At 37.7% G+C, this 26,254-nt stretch overlaps 1 long non-coding RNA gene across 1 annotated transcript in view; it reads left to right on the top strand.

Annotated features, from left to right (window-relative positions):
* Positions 1-891: 891 nt before the first annotated feature.
* Positions 892-26,254, top strand: part of LOC148187657 (uncharacterized) — a 65,838-nt gene continuing 40,475 nt past the window's right edge. The window contains exons 1-3 of the long non-coding RNA XR_015778389.1: positions 892-1,033; positions 4,432-4,547; positions 12,636-12,786. This is a non-coding gene — a long non-coding RNA (uncharacterized LOC148187657). The remainder of the gene's footprint in view (positions 1,034-4,431; positions 4,548-12,635; positions 12,787-26,254) is intronic.

Genomic DNA, 26,254 nt, shown 5'->3' with positions numbered 1-26,254 from the left:
CATTGAAAAAATAACAGTAGGATGCTGGCAACTACATGTCATGTAGCAGAAATCTACACTAACAAATTACTGGAAATGTGGCTAATTGTAACTGTGATGTATAGGTTTGTTTGTTATTGTTTTTTCAAAATACAGTATATATATATATATATATATATATATATATATATATATATACTGTATTTTGAAAAACTGTATTACTGTATTTTATATATATATACCTGAGAGATATAAGTCTGACACTTAATCACCTTTTAGCTGGCACAGGATTTCAAAGGGTTAAGGTTAAAAAACATGTTTTTTATTTTCTAATCAGGCAAAACTTACCAAAGTGTTGTGGCAGTAATTCAAAAACATAAACAATATTTGAGTCGTCACTATTGTAATTTTTCAAGCATTTTTTTCCAGTTCATTTCCTTGCACTTTTTTAAAAACGTTTCCTTTTGTTTGTTTGCAAATTTTCAGGTGATTTAAAAAAAGAAACTATTTCCTTGCCATTTTCTTGCTTATTTTTTCTTTAGCTGCTCTTTGCCTTCTTGTTTTCAAAAGAAATCAAGTCACTCTGCACAGGTTTCAAAGGGTTAATACATGATTATTTTCAGCATAATCTTTGGAATGGTCTGCAGTGTCTGGTTGTACCATGTTTGAGAGGGGAGCGCAGTATATATTTGTGTTTTTAAAAAGTATGTTTTCCATAAGTTGCTAGTTACATGGATGCTTGGTTGTGTTATGGTTGTGTTGAAAGTTTTATCTATTATATCTTGTTGAATATAAACTTAGACAAGGTTATATGTGTATTCTGAACCCCCCCTGCTGTTGGTACAGTCCAGTTCAATTTTTTGGAGGGTATATAAAGGGGTGGTTGTGGGAGGGGCTTCTGTTTGCCGGTCTTGTGTTTGCTTGTTGCTCACAGTTGTATGGTGAGGCCTTGTGTTAGCATTGTTAGCCCAAAAGTTACTGTTTTTTCACAAATAGCACACATGGAGTGAGATAAGCATTTGTTTGGAGTCGTGTTTCTGCCCACCTGATAAATGTAAGTCGGAAATATCTTCAGATTTTAGCCCTGACAGAAGGACCCCTGTTAGCACTGTTAGCAAACATTTGACTGCTAGCATAACAGGTAGACATGGAGTAGCTTTAGCATTAATTTGGACTCATGTCTGTGGCCACCTGAGAGATATAAGTCTGACACTTAATCACCTTTTAGCTATATTTCTGTCTCTCCTAACTTTTGGGAAAATGTGCTCTTCAGTTTCTAGTTGACTGTTTGCTAGCTGCTAACTCTGTCTTTATTTGATGCTGGACAGGAAATGTTCAAAATGTGTTTATCAGAATCTTTCTTTGCTGGAAATTGCTTCCTTTCTTAACCCTTTAACACCTGGATTGACATCAGTTTTTTGTACTGTATTTAGATGTCTTAAACCAGCATTTAAACTTCTGAAACCTGTGAATATTGGTTTGATTTCTGTCAAAAACACAGCATAAACCAGAGCAGCTTAGCAAGAAATGCCCAGAAAACTGCTGGGGTGTTATTAGATATTATAACAATCGGCAAAAATGTCCAGAAACCTATATTTATTATGCTATTAATTATGCATTTTTAAAAATACATTATAGAAAAAAGGAACCTTTTTTTTTTTTTGCTTCTTCTTCTTTCTGTCTTTCTTGATGTCATTTTCTTCTTTTTTTTCATTATTTTTGTGCGTATTTTCAGGCAATTTTTTTGTAAGTTTTCAGGAAGGGGGATGTGGGGATGGTATTAGATATTTAATTAAATAAACAAAACATACGGGGGGATGTTAAGAAACCTATATTTATGATGCCATTAATAATATATTTCAAATTCTGTTTGTGATGCTATTAATCATTATTATTTTTGTTCTTTCTTGATGTCTTTTTCTTCTTTCTTTCCCCTCAGGAGGTGGGTGGTTTTTATTCGATATTTGAAAAAAACACAAGTCCATAAACCTGTATTTTATGCTATTAATTATGTATTTAAATTATTTTTGAGGAAAAAATACAAAAAAAAAAAATTTTTTTAATTTTTTTATATCATTTTGTTCTTTTATTCTTTTCTTTTTTCATTTCTTTTTTGCTTATTTTCAGTCAAAGTTCTTGTAAGTTTTCACTAATTTCTTCCATTTCTTGTTAATCTGCTGTTTCTGAAAGAAATCAAACCAATTTGCTCAGGTATCAAAAGATTACAATTCAGTATCAAATATATTGATTAATGCAGGTTTAACTTTTGTAACTTTTCTACCCTCTAAATGATAAAGTGTTGCATTTCTTGAGCTCTCCTGCGTGTAACAATGATAAATGAACAACAAGATAAAGGTCAACTCATAATAAACTGTACAGTCTTTACATTAGGTTTGCCTGACATTATCAAGATGAGATAAATTTATTTTTCATTGATCCCAGACAGTAGGTCACAGACTGATAGTTTGGCTCTGCTCTGTTTGAGGTTGCCGTTTAGTCATTCACGTCAGCGGTTGAGACTTGATATTGCCAATGCTTGCTTCTTGGAAACCTCATTTGGATGGAAACCTTCCACTCTCACTCCACTCCTCACTGCAGAGATGTGTATCCTCGGCACTTTTGTGGGTCATCACATGTTAAAAAAAAAAAAAAATCATCGATGCCAGTGTCCTCTCAACACGCCCTTGCCCCTTCACACTGCACACCTCCTTCTTTCACCCCTCTAGTGCCTACCCAGCCCGTGATAATAATGACGAACATCATTTATGCAAATGTAATTAGGCCGAGAAACATGATAGTGGAGCGCAGGGCGCCAATGGAAATTTATCACTGAACACTCAGGCTCTAAACATTCAATTAAAATATTGAATTTCACCGGATTTAATCTAAACGTAATAAATTAAGCAGTGGAAGAAGGGTTTGCAGTAGAGCCGGCTGACATTTGGCTGCCAGTATCACACTTGGAGATGGTCATTGATTCCACTATCAGCCTCCAAGACGCAGACTGTTAGACAGAGAACCAGGAGAGAAGGTGAAGTCTGGTGCTTATATCTGTATCTGGGTCAGTGTTTCATCCACAGTCAGCTGGAGAGGTGAAGTTGAGCTATCCTGCTGAGACAAACTAAAGGAATAAATGTGGAATTAGATATGCAGATTGTCTGCTATGTGGTCTAAATCCTGTTGAGGTTTTTCCAAGGCTTGATTTAACACAGATGAGGTGATAAAAACAGGCACAGCAAAGGTAAATTCACAATTCAGGAGAACATTTTTCAACCTAAACTAGGAGGTAAAAACACAGTTTGGTCTGCATGACAGAGTAATGTTAGACTGCATGTTAGACATGCATGAAAGGTTATTTCCTTTTTTTCTTTCAACTTTCCCTCCTGTTTGTTTGTTTGCAACGCTTAAGGTGATTTTCTTTTACTTTTGACTATTTCCTCATTGCAGTTTTTCCCTATTTTTAACAGAAATCAGGCCAATTTAAAAGGTGTCAAAAGGTTAATGAAGGTAAAAAAAAACAACAGGTTTTCTTTTTTCTAATCAGGCAAAACTCACCTAGTAGTGAGAAATTCAGAAACAAACAATATTTGAATCAGCATAACTTTGTGTGTGAAATAAGACAAAACTAACTTCTCAAGTTTTTGCAGTTGGATTCAAACCTGCTTTTTGTCACATGGGTGCAATGAAATAAGTTTTAAACCACATATTGACATACGGTCACCTTACAAAGTTCATATGGCAGACACACATTTGTTTTTTTAAAATAATCTTTCCTCAGTTTCTATTTTTGGAGTGCCTGGATACACAAGTTTTTGATCCACATTCAACGATGCAGAGCAGCCAGTCATCCCTCTTTTTCTCACTGTTTTTAAGAATTGTGCCAGTGGCCACCAGACGAAAACAAGTCATATATTCATATAATCATATTCTCTATTTAGGTGTCTACTGATCTCCACCAACTCCTGACGGGAATATCACCTGTTACCTTTGAGTTGTGGTCTTTGTTTGGTGCTGGACATAAAGTGTTTGGTGGCTTTATGAGCCGCCTGCTGCCTCTGGAGACAAGTGTGATGATTGTGAGAGGAAAGCCAGTCAAGTTAATGTCCATGAAATCTAAACAATTGGATTAAAATATTTTAAATGCTTTGTGAAACTGAGGAATTTGGGGGGTCGTTGATAATTTTTTGAGGATTTTTCACTATGAGCGACACCTTTTGTTATAAATACTGATCAGGGCAGCTTTAAGTTTTGCATGCGACTGAATGAAAACTCTGCGCTGCACTGCTCTTCTCATGAAATTCCAGGATAACAACAGATGTTTGGTTAATTATGTTAAAAGCGCACCGAAAAGGCTTGACAGCAGCGGTACTTTGTGAGATTTGTGTGCTGTTTTAACTAACAAACAACATGTGTTTGTCTTCATCTAATTGGCTTTTTTTCTTCTTTTTGCAGAGTCGGGAGATAGTAAGAGACGTGTTGCTTGTAGATGTGTTTCCAAGGTGATAAACTTTTCACTCCAAAGGTGATGAGAGGATGGGAAATCGTAACGGCGGCTCACACTGCTTTTTGTGAGTATATGCACACTAAAACACACAGTTTAATTCATGCTAGACCTAAATGAGAAATATAGCTGCAGTATTTGCTGGTTGAGCAGCTTCATACCTGCATTAAAACCAAAAATGTAGCATAAAATTTACATTAATAGGCATACAATGTCAGGTGAGGTGAACTGTGTAACCAGCCGGATGCCCTCACCTCTCTCTGCTTAATGCAGCGTGAGTGCTTCTTGAGCGCCGATCCTCACTTGACTAAATCTGCAATTTCAGCCTCTACTCATACAAACAAACGTACAAGCCCTGTGAACACAGATCCAAAAAAAATTGCTGCACTCTTGAGAGCTGTACTCGCAGCGCTTGCTGTGAGACATCGTCAGCTCTTGCATCTTGTAACGTCTTCTGCTCTGTTCGTGTTTACATACGGAGGACATGGCCGCCTGCCTGCCTCGGCTTCATGGTAATAGGCTGCCATTGTCCCAGTTCCCTTAATATCACATTAGAATTTCATCTCAAGGGGGGAATTCACTGCGAGTGTGAGAACTTTCGATGTTTAATGAATAAGACTGGGGAAAGAGTCTCTTAATAGTTGCATTAATGCTCTTTTTTGTCTCCCGTCCCTCTGTACATATTGTGCATAATATCAAACATGACCTGATTCTTCCCTCCATTTCCATAACGCCCCTCTGGATCTTGGTGGTATTTTGTCTCATTTTGTGCTGCATTTGAAAGCAGAAAGTTAAATGAGGTCTGTCTGTGAATCATTGCTACAGAAGACTAGACATACAGAGCCCTTCAAAGATGCTTTTAATGCAGACTCCGTGAGCTTGACACTTTAAATTGCTTAAGTTATGTAAATACATAAGATTTAAATACTTGGCAAACCCAGTGTGAATTTCTTATTCTACTGCGATGCGTAAAATGATGATAATGATGATAATATTAGCTGTACCAGCTTTTACGCCTTGTCTGAATACACTATGTGATTAAATGTATCTGGACACACGATTTTTGGAACCTGGCTGCAGGGATTTGCTCCCATTTAGCCACAAGAACGTTAGTGAGGTCGGCCAGTGATGTTGGGTGATAAGGCCGAGCTCACGGCTGACGTTCCAGTTTATCCCAAAGGTGTCCTGTGACATTGAGTTTAAGACTCAAGTTATCCCACACCAAAATAAGACAACTTTTATTTTATGGACCCAGCTTTGTGTGCAGTGGCATAAACATGTTGAAACCTGAGAGGGCGCTCCTCAAACTGTTGTCACAAAGTTGTTGTCATATTAGATTCAAAGCATTTTAAAGAGAGAATTTCAGATCTTTTTATCACTCCTTAAATCAGAAAATACCACCAACTGCCATAGAAATTCATTTTTCCCCATGTTTTTTGGAATAAATGTTGTATAAATCAGGCTTTGAAACATATATGAGTAAAATGTTTGTAAGTTAGTGCTACTAAAGTAGAAATTTTTTGGCTCAGAGTTTGAGAAAAACTCATTTTGAGAAAACTGTCTTTAGAGATATGAATTGTAAAATCCTGTACATTTTAAACAAAAAATGTATATATCACCATTAAACCTAGCCAGCTGAGTACTTACAGTAAGACAACTATTTTTTTTTTTTTCAAAAATGCAAATGAAACATTAAGCATTTATATACGTGCTTTTGCAAACATATCTGGGACAGAAATCTGAACTAAAATGAACACATAAATAGGTATTTTGAAGGTTTTCTTTCATCTAGTCTGAAGGAGGTCATGATATGGATGCAAACCAGCCCAAAATCTCAAAACTGACCAGTGCATAAAAAAACTGTTTTCCCTCTGGCCTTAATTGGAAGTAATGGGCCTAAACATATAAAAAATAAATAAATAAATCATGTGAATGGGGTGTCCACACACTTTTGGCCATGTAGTTTAAGTAAAGTGCATGACAAACTGCTCAACAGTATAATTAGATTCATTAAACATTGTCATGCTAGCAAGCAGCAACAAAGAAGACATGTTGTTAGCAGTGTAGCTGGATGTCGTCTGTGTGTACTAAGAGCACCTGAACCGCTGACTTTTCCATTATTAACTTTAATCTGGACCTCGCCGTGTCTTAGATCTACTAACCGACACCAAACACCGGCCCTACAGCCACCGATAGCCCGGCATGATTTATTTATCTCTAATTAGCTGCTTTTCATTCAAAATCAAGAAACCATAGACTGGAATAGACATAACTCATCCCTGCGTCGAGGCCAATGTTTAGTCTGGGATCCCGAGGTTGATCCTCCTCTCTGTATTCGATAGTGCCGCGATCCATTATTCACTAAAGATCGAGTTTTAAAGCAGAGCTGCTGTGCAGTTTTAGCGAGCCAAGGAAGACAAAGACTTCCTGATAAGAGATTTTTTTTTCATGCTTTCTCTTTCAGCCTGTGATAAATAAATTTAAGGAGTTTGATCTGTGCATCTCAGAATCAGCGGGTTTTTTTCTCGTAATTTTCGTTTTAGGCGGGTGCTTCACCTAAGAATTATTTGGCGCTCGGGCTGCACAGTTAATGAATATTAATGTCAGTCAAGATTTTGGCTTTCCATAATCAAATGAAAGTGATTGTTTGCAATATTGACATTTAAAACGCATGCTTTCAAAACTCTACTACTTTCCAAATGAAGCACTTCTTAACAAACCGCCTTGGTGCTGCCTGTGAAAAGAGTACAGGACTACTATACGACAGAGAGCAGACGGGCAAATTGAAAACAAAATATCTAGACCAGACGGCGTAGAGCTTTAAAAAATTTTTTTGTAATACCCCAAAATACAGAACAATGATCACATTAAGGCCAAGAAGAAAATATCACCAGTGGTCACTGAATCCTCGTACTTGTGCAACATCAGTGTATTTATCCAGATCACAAAGACTGACTGAAATAACCAGTGCAATCGCATTACATGTGTCCAGAGACATGCGTCCAACAACACTTTCATTTATATTTTGCTACTAGGAGATATACTGAATTAACTAGCAGGAGTGTAGCATAGCATACAAATGAAAGCAGTGCTTTTATTTATATGTGAAAGTGCAATCAAAAGATATTTTGTGCCTAAAATCAATTAATAATCATGATAAATAATTTCATTCTCAATACTGATTAAAGTTGTTATGATTGCCATTTTGGCCATAACTGCACAGCCCTGTTTGGTGTTTCCACCGAGCAATCAGGTGCTTCCTCAGATGCAGCATGTCTCTTTACAATATGCTTTTCCAACCAGTCACAGGATTAGCTGATATAATATTTCACTTTCGTCTTGCTCTGTGCTTTCAAATTTCCACAGTGGAATTTAAATGTTGGCTAATGTGGGAGCTGCGTTCTCTTACAGGCTCCTCGTACTTCTTCTAGCTTTTTGGGTGAACTATCCCTTTAAGGACCGCTCCTTATTTACTTACTGTATGTACAGACAAAAATAATAATAATACGACACCTAAAAGTACACTATGAAAGCCATTTGGAGAGATGTCAGTGCAGATGTTGCGTGAAGCTGTTTTTTCACCCTCCTTACCCAAATATCAAACCATATGTAACTGCATATCCTGCTAGAGAAAAGAAGTATTTTAATTGCCAAAATCTCGCAGTCTCTAATACCCCTGCAGCTGTTTTCCAGGACCAGACTTTATGACTCACTGTATAAATATTTTATCTGCACCATAAATATAGCTCCAGTCTGTGATGTTAGCTTTGGTCAAGTGCTTATTTTGGATCATCAAGAGAGCTACGGAGACCGAATTGGTTTTGGCTCATCTATCTTTTTTCACTTTTCACCTCTCTGTCTCTGTTGCTTTTCCTCGGCTTCATGAAGCTGGTGATACAACCAATTTGTGTTGGCAACATCGGAAGGAAACACTAATAGCAACGAGCAACAATGTGAAACAGATTATGTTTAAGAATGTATTAGGATGTGTCCTCGGCGTTAAACGTTGCTATGTCATTAAAGATTCTGGGCAGCTCCGTACCGTCTTGATATGCTCTGTGGATATTTTTTACTGTTAAAGTCGCGATCAGTTGTGCAAACCTCAGACGCACACTGATGTCTTGATGAATGATTTGCAAAGTTTAATATTTTCCAAAGCGCTTACTTTGGATGATCGAGGCTTGCAGAGGTTTGATTGATGATTCTCAATTTAGCTTTTTTGTCATTTTGCAACTTTGCGTCCCTCTCCATTACTTACACTTTCCTTTAGTCTTTAAAGAATTCCTTTGTGGCTCTTGTTACTTTACATTCCTCTACTTAAACCGAAGACATGCACTAATTACCTCGGTCTCTCAGAATGGATGTCCTAATGTTTTATTTACCTGGCGAGACTTTAATCAGCTCCCTGATTTCCTCTGTTGTTACACACCTTACCGTGAAACATAGCCCGCGTGTATCCTCTTATCTGACGCTGCCCACTGTGCTCGCCAGCCGGCTGCCAACAGGAGAGCTGGAGGTGGCAGACAGAGTGTGTTTGTGTGTAGATGGAAGCGTTTTGGACGTTGCCTTTGTGCAATTGTCATTTATACATGCAAGTCTGTGTGTTTTGCATGTGTGAGTGTTAATGTGTGTGACAGGTGCCAACCCCCATGTCAGCGGTGAGGTCACACCCTCCCTCCTCAGCTTAGGTGTCTGCAGAGGTTCCTATCAACTCAGCAAGTAGGGTGAACACCTTTTACCCCCCCACGTGCACCCGTGTCAGCAGGTGCGCACACACCCAGCCCCCTAGATATCATTAGCCTTTACGCTAACAGCGGACCCCGAGGAAACTTCAGGAGTGTCATGAGCAGTTTTTAACGATGCATGTCAATATCAGTGTTGTGCATTTGCTGCTGAGATATGAGTGATGTCACGACTCCTATTGGAAAAGATGTTTACAGAGTGATATATGGAGGTGATGTTTATCAGCTGCTTGGATCTGAATGTGTCGCTACTTTAATTAATCGGAATTCATAACATCTAAAGGTGCAATCACACCTTTAGTGTGTTTTTTTGAATGTGAGCTACTTTGTAGTATAAAAGTTTTGCATCGCTGTTTAGGGGGGAACAAATCTTGCAAACAAACTTGATGTGAGCTCAGAGGTGCCTTTGTTGTATAAAGTTTTGTCATTCTTCAAAGTTTTTGACAACTGTTAAAAACTGGAGTGTGTCTTTGGTTCAGACAGTGCAACCAGATTACCAGAATAAATGTTGGCATTGTACCTTTCTGCAAATCACGGATATGTAACATTTGTAGGTTATTATAGGGCAAATATGTTTAAACAATACTGTGGTAAACATGGGATTATGTTCAGGCACAAAAACTGTTTGGTTATAAGTGGGAAAAGGTCACATTTTTGTTTAAAATATACGCAAAATGGCTGCTAACCCCAAAAAACACCCATGTTTGATAGCAATAAAAACACTTGGGTTTGGCTGCACAATGGCTGAAGGAAACAATTCGATTCTTCGCTAAAAAATAACCAGCTTTAGCTGAACAAATGCAGCAATGCAAAACTGAAAAATAGCCAGGTTTTTGTGGCTCAGTCACTGCAGGAAATGATGCAAAGCTTTGCTTAAAAAACACTTATGTTTGATGCTAAAAACAGCACTGGAAACGCTGTGATGTGTTGCGTATCTGTGGTTTGCAGAAATGTACAATACCAGCAATTCTGGCGAGAGGCCTGGACAGTGAGAGCGAAGCAGGGCCATAACTAATGCATACAAGAAAAAAAACCCAAGTTACATTTTTACAGCTGATTTATCTGTGACTCTGTCAGATCTTTATAATCAGAAAATGTGTTTAAATGTGAGCATCAGCTCAGACTGTAGCTTCCTGTCAGAGCCTCATGTAGACCTCATCACAGTTCACTTAGAGGAGAAAAACCGTACACCACGATGTATCTCTGTGCAGTTATTTGGCTCAAACCACATTATTCTTTTCTGCTTCCACAGCTGTAAGGATGCTTAAAATCAACACCTGAATGTCTGCTTCTCTGTTTCTTTCCAATGTCCCAAAAAGGTGTTACAATAATACCTACATATTTTTCATCTGTTGTGATCTTCTCATACACACTTCCCAGTTGTAACACCTGCTCTCTTTTCTTAATATAAACTCAGCGGCAACTTCACGTAGCAGAGATATGTGTCAAATCCAAACAAAACACCGGATCTGGCAGTGACATTTAAAGTGTGTCACAGAGATCACGCTCCATGCAGAGTGTGACATATGATTTTCACTTAAAGTTGTCATTTACATTATAAACAGTGGGAGAGGAAGACGGGGTCTTTTTTAATGAGTTCCCATCGAACTTTCTGTGCGCACGGCTGCTGCATCATTCATGACCTTATATGGGCATAAGTGGCTGCCATTCAAACTGTCACGTCCAGATCAAGTATCCAAATCCTGATTTCAGTCTCGTGTAGTTTAAACTTTTACTGACCACTGATACCCTGTGACTGAACAGCCCTGCTGCCTCAAATAAGCAGTTAACAGAAACACTCTGTGTGAAGCAATATAAAGATGTTTCAGTGCCACTGTAAACTGCTCAATATAGGAGCAAGCATAAGTTTATTATAATCTCACAGATCTTACTGTCCCAGATCATAAAATACCTGTATTATACTGTTTGTGTGTTTGCAGGCCATAAATCTTGCTGTTATGGAAACAAATTCTGTCCTTTTTTGACCTTGGCAAAGACTTGAGGAGGATGGTGTGATAAGAAAACTTGAAAAACACATTTTTTTCTCAAGTGAAAACATTAAAAGTATGTCGATTGAAAAGCAACCAGAAATTCTGTTTCCTCTCAAATCTCACAGTCATTTATTACTCTTTACTTAACATTTTGATCAGATTTAATGGGCTTTATTTCCCTGTGATTGTGGAAGTGCTGGGAGTTTTCATACAATTTCCTGATAAATGACATAATACCTCTTTGCACAGATTGTTCTGCTTCACTTATGATGTTTACTTGTGTCAGCTAAAACTGGGTTACTAAGTATGGTGGTGATTACACTGGACGCCTTTTTGGCACTGAGAGTTTACTTTCTTGTTATTGTGTTAAGTAGATTTGAACCATTTTGCAAACTGTTTATATTATGTGCCTTGCGTGCAGTGCTGAACGTCACTAAGTGGTCAAACAAAAGCCCCAAGACTGCAACAGCGTGTGAGCAACATTTATTAAGAATACAGGAAGACACAAGATGTTGCAATTATAGATATTAGCTTTTTGACATTATGTCTTAACTGACTTTCCAGTGACTCAAAATGACATAGATAAAGACAAAGTGGGGAAGAGAGAGAGCAAACTAAAGAAACAAAAACGCAACTGTTTTTGTAAATATGTGCTAAAGTAGAAACTTGGGGGAAAGAAACGTTAATCAAATCAACTAGAAACAGGTGTCTTGCCTTTCTGGTGCTTTCTATCTGCTCGTCTCCTTTTCCGGCATTTAAACATCACATTCACACAACAGCTTGTTGTGTTGTGGCATGTGGAAATTGTGTCTCAAACCAAGCCGTCACTTTGTTACTCGTCTAATTTGTCTAACCTTCACAGTCTTGAGATGTGTTGGAAATTAAAAAAACATTTGCACAAAGAACTACCCTATTTAATTCTTGATTTTAGTGCGTGGGACTTCTTAGTTTGCATGAAAAGTCCCACACTGTATGTCAGAAAAGGCCCAAATGTGACTGTCCGTCGGTGTATCAATCAGAAAAGTGACTCTTAGTTTGACACATCAGTTTGACGGAAGACAGACTCTGATTACCAGCATGTGTTTGATATTATTTTCTGTAAATGTCATGCACACATGTGCAGATGTATATTTAACTTTACATTTAACTCACATTTGTCCATTGAACTGATTCGAGTAGACGGTGTGTGTGTGACAAAAAGAGACTGGATTTATATCAGCTATTCATATCTGATACAAATGATACCCAATATACATTTTACAAATAAAACAGGTGGCTAAAATAGTTTTCAATATGCTCTCCAGCTGCTAAGATCTTTTTTAAATTCCCTCTCTGACACCGGGGTCTCCTCTGGCTGTGGTGTCACTGTTCGACCCTACAGTATTTATTTACACTGTCTTTCTCTCACACATTCCTTCCCAGTGAGCCAGGCCTTGGGCTGCCAGCGGAGGACGTGAAGTCAAGCCAGGGAGCCAAGGCCACTGTCAGCTCTCAGTGGTTAGAATAACCCAGAAAAACCTCTTGGGAACCGGGCCTGGATCAGACCAACGCTGGCAGGGAGAATAAGTGAGAGGTAAGAGATGAAGGAGATTTTTTTTTTTCAATCAGTAGCTGTTGAATATGTGCAGGAAAAAATGAACCATGCTGTTTTACTGTTTTTTGCAACTACTGACGATATTGCAACCTTTCGAGGTACTTTAACTTAATCAAATTAGATTTTTTGAGGCAAAGTGTTGTATTTTCTTGGTTATTTTTTAATAGAATCCAAGTGAGAATCTCCTGGAGTTTTACATTATGTTACATTATTCAACTGTCTGTAAGTTCACAATAATTGCTGAGTCAATAGTAAAATCCAGTGGTTGGATTTGCATAGCTTCATTTGCAAATCCTTCTGCACGTGTGCATGCGCATAGAAACCTTGGCCCCATTTCTTGGATTTTTATGATTTATTCACCGCATGTTTGTTGTTTTTTAACTATTTTACATGTAGTCAACATTTTGTTTTGACTACAGAAGCACCGTAGCCATCTATATTTAAAACATCCAGCAGCCTTTGACGTTGTATCTTGACGCAGACAGGGTTGGCAGTAGCAACACTAGTCGACTCACGTAACCGAATAGGGGTTGTCGGTTCGGTTTAGGCAACAGTAGTTGATGTTAGTCATTTGACTCCCGTGAATACGTGAAGAAATAACTCAGCCTGGACTTTTAGTTTCATAAGGGACATAAACGCAGGTCTCCTGGGCCAAAGTCTTGTGCTCGCTTGAACCATCCGCCTTAAGCGGACTTTTGTGATGTCTGTTGCTCAGACCGTCTAATAATGACCTGCATGATTTTACAGTGTCGTTGGTTGGACGCCCGGCAGTGGCACTGCCTGAGCGGCGTATTTTAACGCCCTGGGATTGAGACCAGGCTGCTTGGTAAAATTAAGACAAAGATTTCTGTATCCCCACAAACAAAATTCAACTTTACAATATTTTTTTGTGCCGTAATATAATGGTATATTAATGCTACACGCCATACGTTGTGACTTTTCCATCTTTGTCCTGTGCCGCTGTGACTATTTTAAGGTATGAGGCGATTGATGTGATTGGCTGAGAGTGATTAATCACCACAAACGTTATATTCCACGTTGATCATACAGTTTACACATAGCTTGCTGCATGCAATTTTTTGGTCAGCTAATATTCTTAGTTGTGTCTGCTCAGAATTTATACAGCATTTACACAGGGATTTTATTGACGGATAAAATTAAGCGAATTCAAGCCATTTGCAGAAAGATGTTTACAAATCCAACACGTGCTGTACAGCAATATATAAATTCCATTTCAGGCCTTTCAAATAAGTATAAAATCACATCACTTGTCTTCCATCGAGACAGAAATGAAACTGACTGGAAACAAAAACCAAAAAATGTAGCAAATTAGCCGCCGCTGTGTTATCTGCTGCCTTTGCAACTACGGCATAAAGTTCCTCCACTGACGTGACTCTAGCAATAAAATGTCACACATTATCTCAAATCTCTCTCTTCTCACTCATTATTCTCAGGCTTGCTCGCCCCCTCCTCGCTGCCCTGAGACAGTGTGTGTCTTTGACACGTGTGGAGGAAGGACACACTATCAGTTTTTGTAATTACTTATTGGTCATGATCAATTAGCAACATTTTAAGGCACTACGGTAACCTTGTATAAATACACTGGTGGAGTTCAATGGCCATCATGGTTGACAATTAAATTGGTCTGTCACTGCTGGGCCCTTCATTAATCTCAACTTGTCATTCTTGTTTATGCTGGTTATAATGGCTGAGCGGGTGTGTGAGAGGAGTCAGCTCAAGTGTGTGTGTGTGCGCAGAGGAGGTCAGATCTGTGATGTGAGCGTGATGTGTGTATATACGTGTCATATGCATGTGTGTGTTTATTTGCATGAATCTGTACGTGTACATGTGGAGGAAGTGTATATTTTCTGTGTGTGCTTGTGGACGTGCGGTATGTGGAAATCTTTTTAATCGTAACTGTCACGTTGGAGCCAGTTGGCATCCCGAGGCGATTACCTCATGTGTCCTTGAGTATTTTCTAAATTGCTCAGAGATGTTTAGAGCCTTTCCAAATGACTTTCATAATCATGTGGTAACGTGGCCATTTACACCATGTGAGAAAACTCCGACTCACTTTAACCCGCTTTTACATCAATTGAATTCGACAGAAAAAGCTTTTGTATGTTGCGTTTAGTTTCAAATTCGTAATCCTTTTTCGCCATTCCCTGAGTGTATAGCAATTCCCTCAGCATACAAATTTAAGAGTTTAGTTGGGGCATAACTATTTAATTTAGTTTTGATTGTTGGTAATTTTATTGGCATTTTGGTTAACAGAGCACTAATGGGATCTTTTACTGAGTGATGTCAGCGCTGGGAAATAAGACGCACACACTCTGGTGGGAAACAATAGTTAGAAGCACATTCACACTCATGTGCTGCTGACCTTTCACCTTCTTCAATGTCTTCTGACCCTCCCGGTGTGACCCCCCCTCAGCAGGAGGGTGGCCTGGCATTGGTCACATTACCCCCCACCCCTCTCCTCCTCTCCCCGCTCTCCCCCTCATTGTTTCTGGGTGAGTGTATCTGACTGGAGACGAACAAAGGAGCGTGTGGGTGCCTGAGGACGCAGTCTCGCCCTGGTTTTGTATTTACATATGAATGTCAACACCTATTTTGTAGCTTGTCTCCTATATACGGCTTTCAACAGCGATATGATGAGTGTGTAGCTTTATAAATGTGTGTGCGCTTGAGCAGGAGTTGGTGAGTGAACTTTATGGCCTCATTAATTCGCAAGGAAGTGGTTCAATTGGGTTTTTGAGCCAATACTTCCTGTGTCGATGAAAATGTTTTTGTAAAATTTTCAGAAAATACAAATTGTTGATGATTAAGAGATCCATTTTTTCATCCATCAGCTGTATTTTCCTCCTCTCCTGTGGGGCCACTGAGGCTTTTGAAGGAGAATAGATGTAGCTATAGGTAACACAGCGATAAGTTTATGACGTCTTTGCAGCACAAATTGCGCCAAACCTGCCAGGTCTGCTGCATTATGTTGCTGATCAGAATGGTTTATTAACTAATGAAGCATTGATTTAGATAATAATTAAGCTTTTATCTCCAAAAGCTCAGATTAAAAGTATTCACATTAAGTTTTAAAGCATTCAAAAAAATCAAATTCAAAATACAAGCTGATGTTAAGACTATTAAACTAAACTTGACTTGATTGAAATGTCCCAGAAAGTTACCAGACAAGTTAGACACAAGTTACAACATAATAAATAATAATAATAATGATAATAATGATGATGGTGATAATAAATAACTATTACTGCTACTACTATTATATTATACAGAGTAATAATAATAATAGTGAAAACATGATCAAGTCATAACATTGTGCTAACCCTAACCCATAAAATGATTAATAACATGATGAATTGATAGATTATTATTATTAACAACAACAATTTAACATTGAGTTAAAACAATATTCCACATAAGAAATAATTATGATCAATTTCATTTTGTAAAAGCAATAATAAATACATACTTCAGTGGAGGAAAATTGATACAAAATGATTTTAAGAATTATTTATTTGACTAAAAAAGACCAAAAAAAAGTCTAGAATTGTGACTTTATCCAGTTATAAATAAAGCTAAATAAGAATTTAAACAGGCAGCACAGTCATTATTTGATAATCCTTCGTCCTTAATTGCTGCCAAGAGCAGAACCACAAATGGTAATAAATTGAGAACATTTGCACATGGCAGTTTTTTCTATTTTCTTAGCAGACTGTTAGTGTCATCCATCAAGTCATGTACCTTTGATTGGTGTGCACACACGCATGCACTCACGCACACAAACACACACACACATTAAGCCATAATTAGCAGGGTGTCCATGCTTGAGTGGTTGTGTGTTGAGCAGTGGAGTGGACAGTGAGGAGGAGGGTCATGCTAATGAGGACAGACTCGTCACAGCCGTGGATGAGTGGCATGTGGACCCAGAGGATGGAGACACTCCTCGCTAATTAAGAATCCCTAATATTAAGTGTTTTGTCTGTGCATGTGTGTTTATGCTAATGTGTAGAGGGGCAAGCAGTGAGCAGGTTTTACATGAGTTCCTCACATCTTCTTAATCTGTGAAATGTTGTCAGTCTGTAGTTCAGGAGCGGCATTTACTTAATTTATATTTTTTTAGTTCTTGTAACTTTTATTGGTGACCCTGGCACTTCTTTTCCATGAGTCTCCGAGGTAGACTTCTATCTGTATAGTGTACATATAAATCTCAAGACTTTAGGTTGAGTCATCAGAGGACACATCACATTACTCAGTAATCATTTTTGTACGTTCTTACAACAAGACTCCGAACGAAAACATCAAGCATGTTTGCACTTAATTTCATTAAGATTTTATGTCAAAAATAAGAACTTTTATTTACTGAAAGTAGGATGAAGACATATTGATAGCGAAACAAGAATTCTTTCACTCAGTAGAGTGGGTCCTTCAGTAAAAACCTAAGTTGTGTTGTGGCTAAAATATATTTTGATACAATTTTGAGGTTGTATCTTTTACAACTGAACTTTGCTTTAAAATAACAAAATTGAGCAGCCTCCTCAATTCTTGACAGCAAAAGAAAAACATTCTGTTAATGTTTCACACAGTTGCAATTAAATTCATTTAAGCTGTAGTTGCTAGAAATATTTTAATATGACATTAAATGTGTAGATTTTGCAAAACAGGAAAACTCTCCATTTAACATAAAAACGGATATTGCCGATAGCTTAGTCATAAAATTTCTAGCAGAAATCATTATACTAAAATGTACACAGCGATAATGATGCTGCAAATCACTGTGCACAAAACGTGCACCAGACTCTTACAAACTTTTGCATACTGCTTCATTGTCTGCATTTATATTATGCAGAAATGAAAGCTGACATAGTTTTTGTATGTGTGCGTTGTCATTCCCTCCTCCTGACTGCAGACTGATCCCCGTCAGGGTCGCTGGCTGGTAATTGGAGGGAGGTGGCTGTGATTAAAATTCATATTTTACACCCGTCGTCACATCTGCATAGCCACAGGACAGGCCTGCAGCTCCCAGTGTGCCTGGGACGGAGCTGGTGTCTGTTTTATGAGGGGTGGGATGAACACCACTCACACGTCAGTGCGTGTATGATCACACGTAAACACATATATGCATATACACAGCTACTAACAGCACACAAAGTCACCCTGTGCCTCCCTCCTCCTCTGCCTTGTTCCAGCTGAGTAAGACCAGGCCCGCGTCATTTCACCTCAGGGTGCCTGCTGGGGTCAGAGGTCGTGTGTAATGGCCCAGTGCATCTCCCAGCACAGTAAGCCTACTCCAGGAGCTGACACACTCCGCTACTCCCTTCCCCACCTCCCAGCCCTTTTATCAAAGCCAATACAAAGACAAGGAGCGTGTGTGTGAGAGCGAGGGCGAGCTAGTCAAAGATCACATTCAGAGTTTCAAGTTGCTGAACCACGAGGTGGGAAAGTGCTACGACCAGCTCAGTGTCCTGCTGAATCTCCACTGTGACCATAGACCGTGGCCGACATTCAGTTAGCTGATTTGACCTGTGAGTACCTAATTAAAGGTGCTCTATGCAGGAACTGTACATTATTGCTTGGGAACAATATGCCCAGTAGCTGAAAGTGAAAGCCAGTGAACACCATATTTACTCTTGCTTGCAATATTTGCATTTTGTTGGTAGTATGTTCAGGATTTTTGAAGCCTCCTCTTGGATGCTTGCTGCTTACATTCTGGTTTTTGGTCGCTGCCTTTGTATAAAGGCTTAAACCTGAGTCCACCCTGAACACAGCCAAATGAGTAGAAAATACACTGCAACACACTTCTAGTGGTTCATAAGTGATGGAAGTCATGGTTGAGAGGGAATACTTTTGCATGAGTCTACGCACTGTTTTTTTTCTTTTTTTAAAGGAAAATCCTGCATACTTTTCCTTTAAGCATTTACTTTTAAACCAGAATCAAATTCCGTGTGCAATCAGAATAAATGAACACAATTAAGGACCAGAGCACATATGTACACATTTTCAGAAACACATTGAAAAGATACAAACAATAAATGTAATCTTTTTGCTTAAGAAAAGTGCCCTGGAAATGTGTAAGACTAAGCAATGACTCTCTGGCTTCACAGTTATGTACCTGCACTTTACCAATGTGATTTTAGATTTTAGTTAAGTAACTTTTCAGTGCTGGATCACTTGATCTTTGTTGTGTTGAATATAAAGTTGCATCATAAAACAAACTTGGGTTGGGCTTCATTAAATTGGTAGATCTTTACACAGCGGAAAGTGTGTTTGTACGTAAAAAAAAAAAGAAAAAAGTGACTTTTCATGTTTTTTCTTGATCTCTCCCATTTAAACCAGCATCTGCTAGATCAGTCTCAGCAGCAGTTTCTCGAGCTGATCATGAAATCAGACATCAGATTATTAAGCAGGATACTCTTGATGATGAACCTGCTTGACGTTTATCTGGGTTGAGTCCCATCATCACATTTGCATGTAAAGTTTTTGAGGTATTTCACACTGATGTATTTATCCACGACAGTGCCGATGAGTGAGCAGGTAGTGGGTTGGCATCATTTCTAAAGCAGGATACAAACGCTGGCTTGTCTTGTTCCCTGCAGTGTCTGTGCTCCTGCAGCGACAGGACAAATTTCCAAGGATAGCGGTTAAGTTCATGCTGTATAGTTTGATGAGATATTTGCATTTGCGTAGTAATTTATTACTGTGTGTGTCTTTTTTATGAAAGTGTATGTTATTACACTGCGGTTGATGGCGGCAGTTAAAGAGTAGGGGAACTGTCAGTGTTAAGACGGAGCGGGAGTGAATAATGACCTCTGTGAGATTATGAATTATGGTTTGATACAACATTGGTTTAACTTCCTCTTTAGTTTTCTACAAGGTCATGTGGATATTATTTTGAATTTATGGTGGAGATGGACTGTTGTCGTTGATGTGGGAAAATTAGAAACTAAGAGCTCATCTAAACAATGATCCATATTTTTTTATTTTTAGACAAATTGTAAGCAATCACACATTGTTGATACATCGGAATTTAGGAAATGAGGAAATTTAGGAAAATGTTAAAACTTTAATCAATTTCTTATTATAATTTCGCATTTAAAGCTAAGAGTGCATAAGACAATTGTTATTTAATTGCTAACATAAATTATATAATAAATTCATAATAAATTATTAATTTGATGCAGAACTATTGCTGACTCCAGATAATGCTGCAAAAACAACTATTTCCTCTACCCTCTCTTACATTTGCAGTCAGGTTTCTCCGTCATGATGACTTTGTTTATCTCTCTGTCTCATTCTCACCTCTCCTGGCTCTTTCCTGTTTTCACCTGTGTTCAGTTCATAAGTGGCAGCCTTGCTAATTGCGTCAGTAGTATGGAGACTCATGAATGTAGCTGACACTCGAAACAGCAGACTGATAAGTGAGACTTACACTTAAACAGAGAGAACTGTTTTTGTGACTAAAAAAAAAGAAAATCCCAATTATAATTGAATGATTAATGACTTTTGTTTAAAAGGTTTGTCTTTCTTCCAGGATGGCATTAAAGTTAAATGATTTGGGCACAATATATGCCCACTTTATTTAATTATTTCTGGTGTTTCAGTAATTTTATTCTCTGCTGGTCTGCTTAACCCTTATCTGAGGCAGTTTATACTTCTTATTTAAAGGGCTACTTTTTATTTCAGTTTTTCAAAAATACTGATGTGTTTTTGTTTTTAACCCTTTGAAACCTGAGCAAACCGCCTTGATTTCTTTCAAAAACATGGAAAAGAGGCACTTGACCCAAAACTAGTAAAAAAAAGAAAAAAAGTAAAAAGTACAAGAATACCTCAAAAATTAATAAAAAATAAATGTAAATAAAATTGAAAAAAAGGAAAAGAACCACAAAAAGGACTTAAAAATATAATAATTCTCTTAACATAATTTTGAATGTAATGTCATGATATGTAGCTATAAATATAGTTTTTACCTACTTTTTTCTTTTTTTTCCCTTAGCTTTTTTTTTTGAATAATTTTAAAATCTACTGATATCTTGCAATTTGTAGGACATTTCTTGTCAAGATTTTGCCCATTTTTTTAAATGATCGCACCCATTTGCTCATGTTTCAAAGGTTTAAAGACTTGTTAAAGACGTTTGAAAGCAGCACAAGAAAAGAGGTGTCGCTCCAGGTTTCAAAGGGTGAAGCTGGATAAAGCATTTGTGGTTCAAAGGTCCAGATGAAAGTCAGATTCAAAAAAATAGCACAATTAATAATTTTATTCACCACAACCTCCCTAAATGCTCTGCAGTTCGGTATTTTCTGACATTTTACATTTCTTACATTGTAGATTTCGTTGGCATGGTATTGATTTAAAGACTTTTATTGTATTTTTATAGATTTATATATAAACACCAAAGCAGATTCTTTGCATGTTAAAAAATTTAGAAAAAGGTCAGTTGGAACTGGTTTTTGACAGCTGGTCTCTTAGTGTCAGCTGGAATTGGCTCCATAAAGGATAAGCAGGTGTAAGTAATAGACGCATTTATGGTTTTAACAGTGCCATGTCTGTAGCAGGAAATGCAGCAGGTTTTGGGTATATTAAGACATGAAATTCCAGTGAAAATCGGTTTAAACTGTCATGTCTCCGTTACACCTCATGTAGAGTTCTTCTACATGACGTCTTTATTGAAAACAAGATAATTTTAGAAGCTGCATTGGCTGTGGAAAGGGTTTTTTGTAGCAGTATGAGTGGAGGTTACAGTTTCTTTTTTTTAAATATTATTTTTGCTTTCACCGGAAAGATCTCATATCACATTCTGCTCCACAGGCTTTGGATCATGCAAAGGATAAAATTCACTGAGCAGATTTTGGGCTTGAAAGTACTCACATTTAACGATGGTTAAAACCGGCACAAAATGTCCAAAAAGTTATTTTGCTGCACAGTTAAAACTTATGAACGTATTAATTTTAGTGACATTTAATATGCACTAACCTACAGATTTAGTTTTTAGTGGTTTGCACAAAAAAAAAACTGCACTGGAGTACCTTTCATTTTGGTTTTTGCTCACATGTACTGCAGAGTAGCAGCGACCAGAGACTCACTTCACTTCTGTGAAACTCTCACGCTAAAGCTTTATTGATCGATTGCTGCTGTCATTAAAGAACATCAAAATCTTTCTGTCATGAAACGCTCGTGACACGTTTTGACTGTTCTGGTGCCATTATGGTGACACATTTCAAGGGTACTGCATTTCCCAAACCCCCCCGGTTAGTTAAATAATGGAAGTCAGTGGAGACAGGCGGACAAACGGTCTGTGTAGGCCTCACATGCTTAAGACCAGGGATTAGTGTGTGTTTGTGTGTGTTTGTGTGTGTGTCTGTGTGTGTGTGTGTGTGTGTGTGAGGTAGCTAGTTAGCTAAGTGACGCAGTGATGTCATAGTCCTTGTGTTTTCACATGGGAACCCGATAGCTCTGAACAATCCAAGGCAAGCAATTTTTGGCTCAGGCGCACTTGACATAACAGAGAGATAATTGTAGACTTTGTGTCCACGGACCCTCCAGAGATCCGGAGGATCAAACCCTCTTGGATTTCGGACACTTTGATGACGCGTTAATGCCTGCAAAAACATTTACCGCCTCAGAGATCACAGATGGAATGATGTAAATGTAACGCAGTTGGAGTTAACTGCCCCCTGATATCAGGAGATGATGTAAAGTTCACATTTAGGTTTATTTTGTCTTAACTGTTGCCATGGTGTTGAATATGAATTCATATTGTATCCCACTTTCACACCTTTGATCCAGAGAGTCGCCATTATAGATGACATAATGAATGATATTATTTTGTGTAATTTAGTAATGGGAACTCAGTGTGTAGTGAGGTCAAGTAAAACTCAGTCATTATCATTAAAAGGCCGGATCTTTAGCTGATTTTCTGGACAAGAGCTGACATTAATGGAGCAGTAATAGCAGATTACGTTGACCATGCTTTAGCCATGGAGATTTATTAACTTTTTTTTTTATTGGTGAAATTTGTGGGAGCGCACATGCTACTTTTCAGCAGTTGCACATGTTCACACCAGGCAGCTGGACGGTGTAGTGATGCATGCTTCACAAAGATCTGCACACTTAATACATTTAAGATTTATGTGGCCTCCAAGACACTTTACTGTGTGTTGCTGAGAAATTTGAATGACTTTGCAAGAGCAAAAATGTTTTTGCATGACTCAACCCTCAATGCATTGGTTGATCTTGTCGATTATTTACCTTGGCTGCATGCATGATTGTTGGCTCTGAATAGAATAAACACGAATGTGATCATGTTATTTGAAAAAAGCTTAACTTCCGCTTAACTTCAGTTACAAGCGTGATGCATAATTTCCTTTAGAGTTTTCGCAGCATTAGATGCATCTATTTCTAACCTAAGTTCTGTTTTAATTTTTTTTTTAAAAAAGTTCCCATTTTGTCTGCACTGACACAAATCAACAACTTGATAAACAATGGTGTTGCACAATGTGTGTCTTGCCCTTGATTATTTTGAAAACCGCCAAACATATTTTCAGTCTTTTATTTAAAGGTTCAGAGAATAACCTTTTTGTGTGTTTTATTATGACAAAGCATTTTTCTCCTTTTCATGTTTCAACATTTTGCCCTTGAGAGAAAATAAGTGACGGCTCCGTCTTTTAAAAGAAGGATAAAAAAAAGTCGCTTTAAAGAGGCAAGTTGCCTTGAAGCGAAGCAGGAATACCTCCTGGATCGTAAAACATCTTTGAAAAGTGTGAGAATGAGAGATGCGTGATTTTAAAGCTATGTTTAAAAGTTAACAGTTTTCTTTTTGTTGCTTGACACCTGGCATTAATGACAAGCTTTGGCAGGTAACCTTTACTTTAGGGCTTTCCATAAACATGACTGTCAATATTCAGCTACTGTGTGTATGATCATCAATATTCAGCCAGCGGGTGTATTTGTTATCCTTTGTGGAAATGTCTTGTCAATTTATTTGATATATGTTTTCAATCACACTCTCTCTGAATAAATGTAATCCCTGCGATGATAAGGACACATTCAGAGGTGCCAAAGAGAGTTGATGTATCGGGACTCATCTTTGTGACAGTAAAGAAAACTGGACTTCGCAGTATTGATAGCACAAAGACAACAAGACCTAACACACATCGCCATGGCATAAATCAATATGTATTATTGTTAGTTCTTGTAATAACTTAACCAAAGAACTGATGAAAATCAGCACAACTGCAGTCGAGTTGTGGAGCTGTCTTATCACTAACTCTACTAACAGTCTTTTCCTCAGTCACACTGATTTCTTCATAGGCATCGGCATGCTTATGTTTTGATATTCCAGCTTGAATTTAATTCACTAGCAATATTACCAGTAATAACAGGATGCAGAAAGTAAAGATTTGTGCATAAAAATTCCCCAGAATACAGATAATTATGTGTTTAAATTTTAAAAAATTATATATATATATATATATATATGTATGTATATATGTATGTTTCCCTTAATGTTTAAATGTAGCCTACACTCTTGTAACTAATGCTAATATAGATTTTTAAAAAAACAGTATCAACAGAGGTGCTTCTAAAGAAGTTGATATATTGCATTTAAGCTTTTATTTAAGTCATTTTAAAAAGTTTCAATATTCTTGATCTTAGATCAGTGTGTATGGCAAAATAATCGCAACGCAGGTCCACTCTCTAGTTTTGTTTGTTTGTTTGTTTGTTTGTTGTGTTGATACGGTATATATTCTTTGGCTTTCTTTTAAAGAGTTTGTATTCGATTGTATTGAATTAGTTCAAATAATCTGATATTACGGTAATAACAGTGTTTGTAAATATATTTGCAGTAACAATTTTAGTTATGCTGTTTGTTGGATATAGTTAAATGATCATAATAGTGAAAGTTTTCCCTCTTTACCAAGCTTATTTGAGGGGAAAAGTGGCTATTAAAAAAATTTGTCAAGACTGTATGTGGTCTAGGAGTGGGATGCTAAGAAAATTTTATGTCATAGTTATTAGTTATCCTGGCCAAAACAATTGCAATTCAAAAAACTTGCTGAAATCTCTTAAACCTTAACATTTTTGTTAAAGGACAAATATTTTTATTGGATCACAGATCTTTTTTAGTAAACATCCTTTTTAGCAAAAAAGCGAACAATTTTAAAAAGCTGTGCTCAACTATTGAAATAGCATCACATCTTTCTATATGAAATATGTTTATTCTTGATTAAGATCTTTTGAGATTTTTTGAGGTCGGCATGTATACAGCCTGTTTTTCACAATATTTAAGTCACAATTATCCTAATAATGGAAATTCACGGCGATTTTTTTGTAGCAAAACGTAAATATATTCACATCCCTTGTTTTCTCAGTTATGTACTTACTCTGTGTGTGTGTGTGTGAGTGTGCGTGTGCGTGTGCGTGTGCGTGCGAGCGACAGTAGTTGTAGTGTGAGTTGTGTCTTGATCTTTATTACATTCTTACTCTTAGCTGGGAATATGTGTTATTATCTATTCCAGCAGGCGTATCATGTCTGTCTCGTGTTATCTGTCCATGTAGGAGTTCAGGCTTCTCACTCTGATTTATGGCTCTGGGGTCTAACTGTGTATATTTACAGTCTCATGACCTGAGAATGACACCCGCTGGGCTGAACGAGGAGGGGAGAGCGGGGTAGAGAGGGTCACCGACTGAAACGTACAGACACATTTTTCCAAAAGTTGTTGACACCAAAAAAGAATTGGCATAAGCTCAAAAACATGCAACCACATGCTGTTTTTCTCCTTTTTTGTCAATCTTTTGCCTAATTTTGTTGCATCAGTTATCTGTTTTTGGATGTTTTAAAATACAAACCAAGAAAAAAAAATGTGCACAAGTCACTTTATTAGGAAACAGTCATGTTAATATTACACATGATCAAACTAGAGCAAATGCACTGTTGTGATGTGCATGATAATATTTACTGTGATTAAGTCAGTACTCCTTTTGTGATTTGACAAAAGGAGTACTTTTTTTTTTTGATTACACAATCATGGAGAAAGTGGGGGCTAAAAATTTAAATTGCAACACTTTCAACACATCAACATAATGACTGCTGGAATTCGGCGAAAATCCCAGATTGAGTGAAGTAGGAAAATGGCAGAGCGTTAAACAGGCCGACAGCTGCTTGTTTACAGATCCCAGCACCCCGGGGTGACGGCGGCGAGGATTGACACCTCAGTTTCAGACCGTCACAGGCCCGTTTCCAAAGAGGCAAATGGTGCTTGGCAAAAAAGTACAGTTCACATGGGTTTGATTAAACTGGTGGTGATAGTTTGTACCTTTGCAGTGTTGTGCTAAAAAGGTTTAGAGGCGATGTGTGTGTGTGATTTACAAGTGTGTGTGAAGCTCTACCAGGATAAATAACACAGTCTCATCTGTGGTTTCCTCTGTCTCTCT

Source organism: Plectropomus leopardus, chromosome 13 (genome assembly GCF_026936395.1).
Source record: "Plectropomus leopardus strain MGB_pleo_1.0 chromosome 13, ASM2693639v1, whole genome shotgun sequence".
NCBI lineage: Eukaryota > Metazoa > Chordata > Actinopteri > Perciformes > Serranidae > Plectropomus > Plectropomus leopardus.
This window is presented reverse-complemented; position numbering and strand designations above follow the sequence as displayed.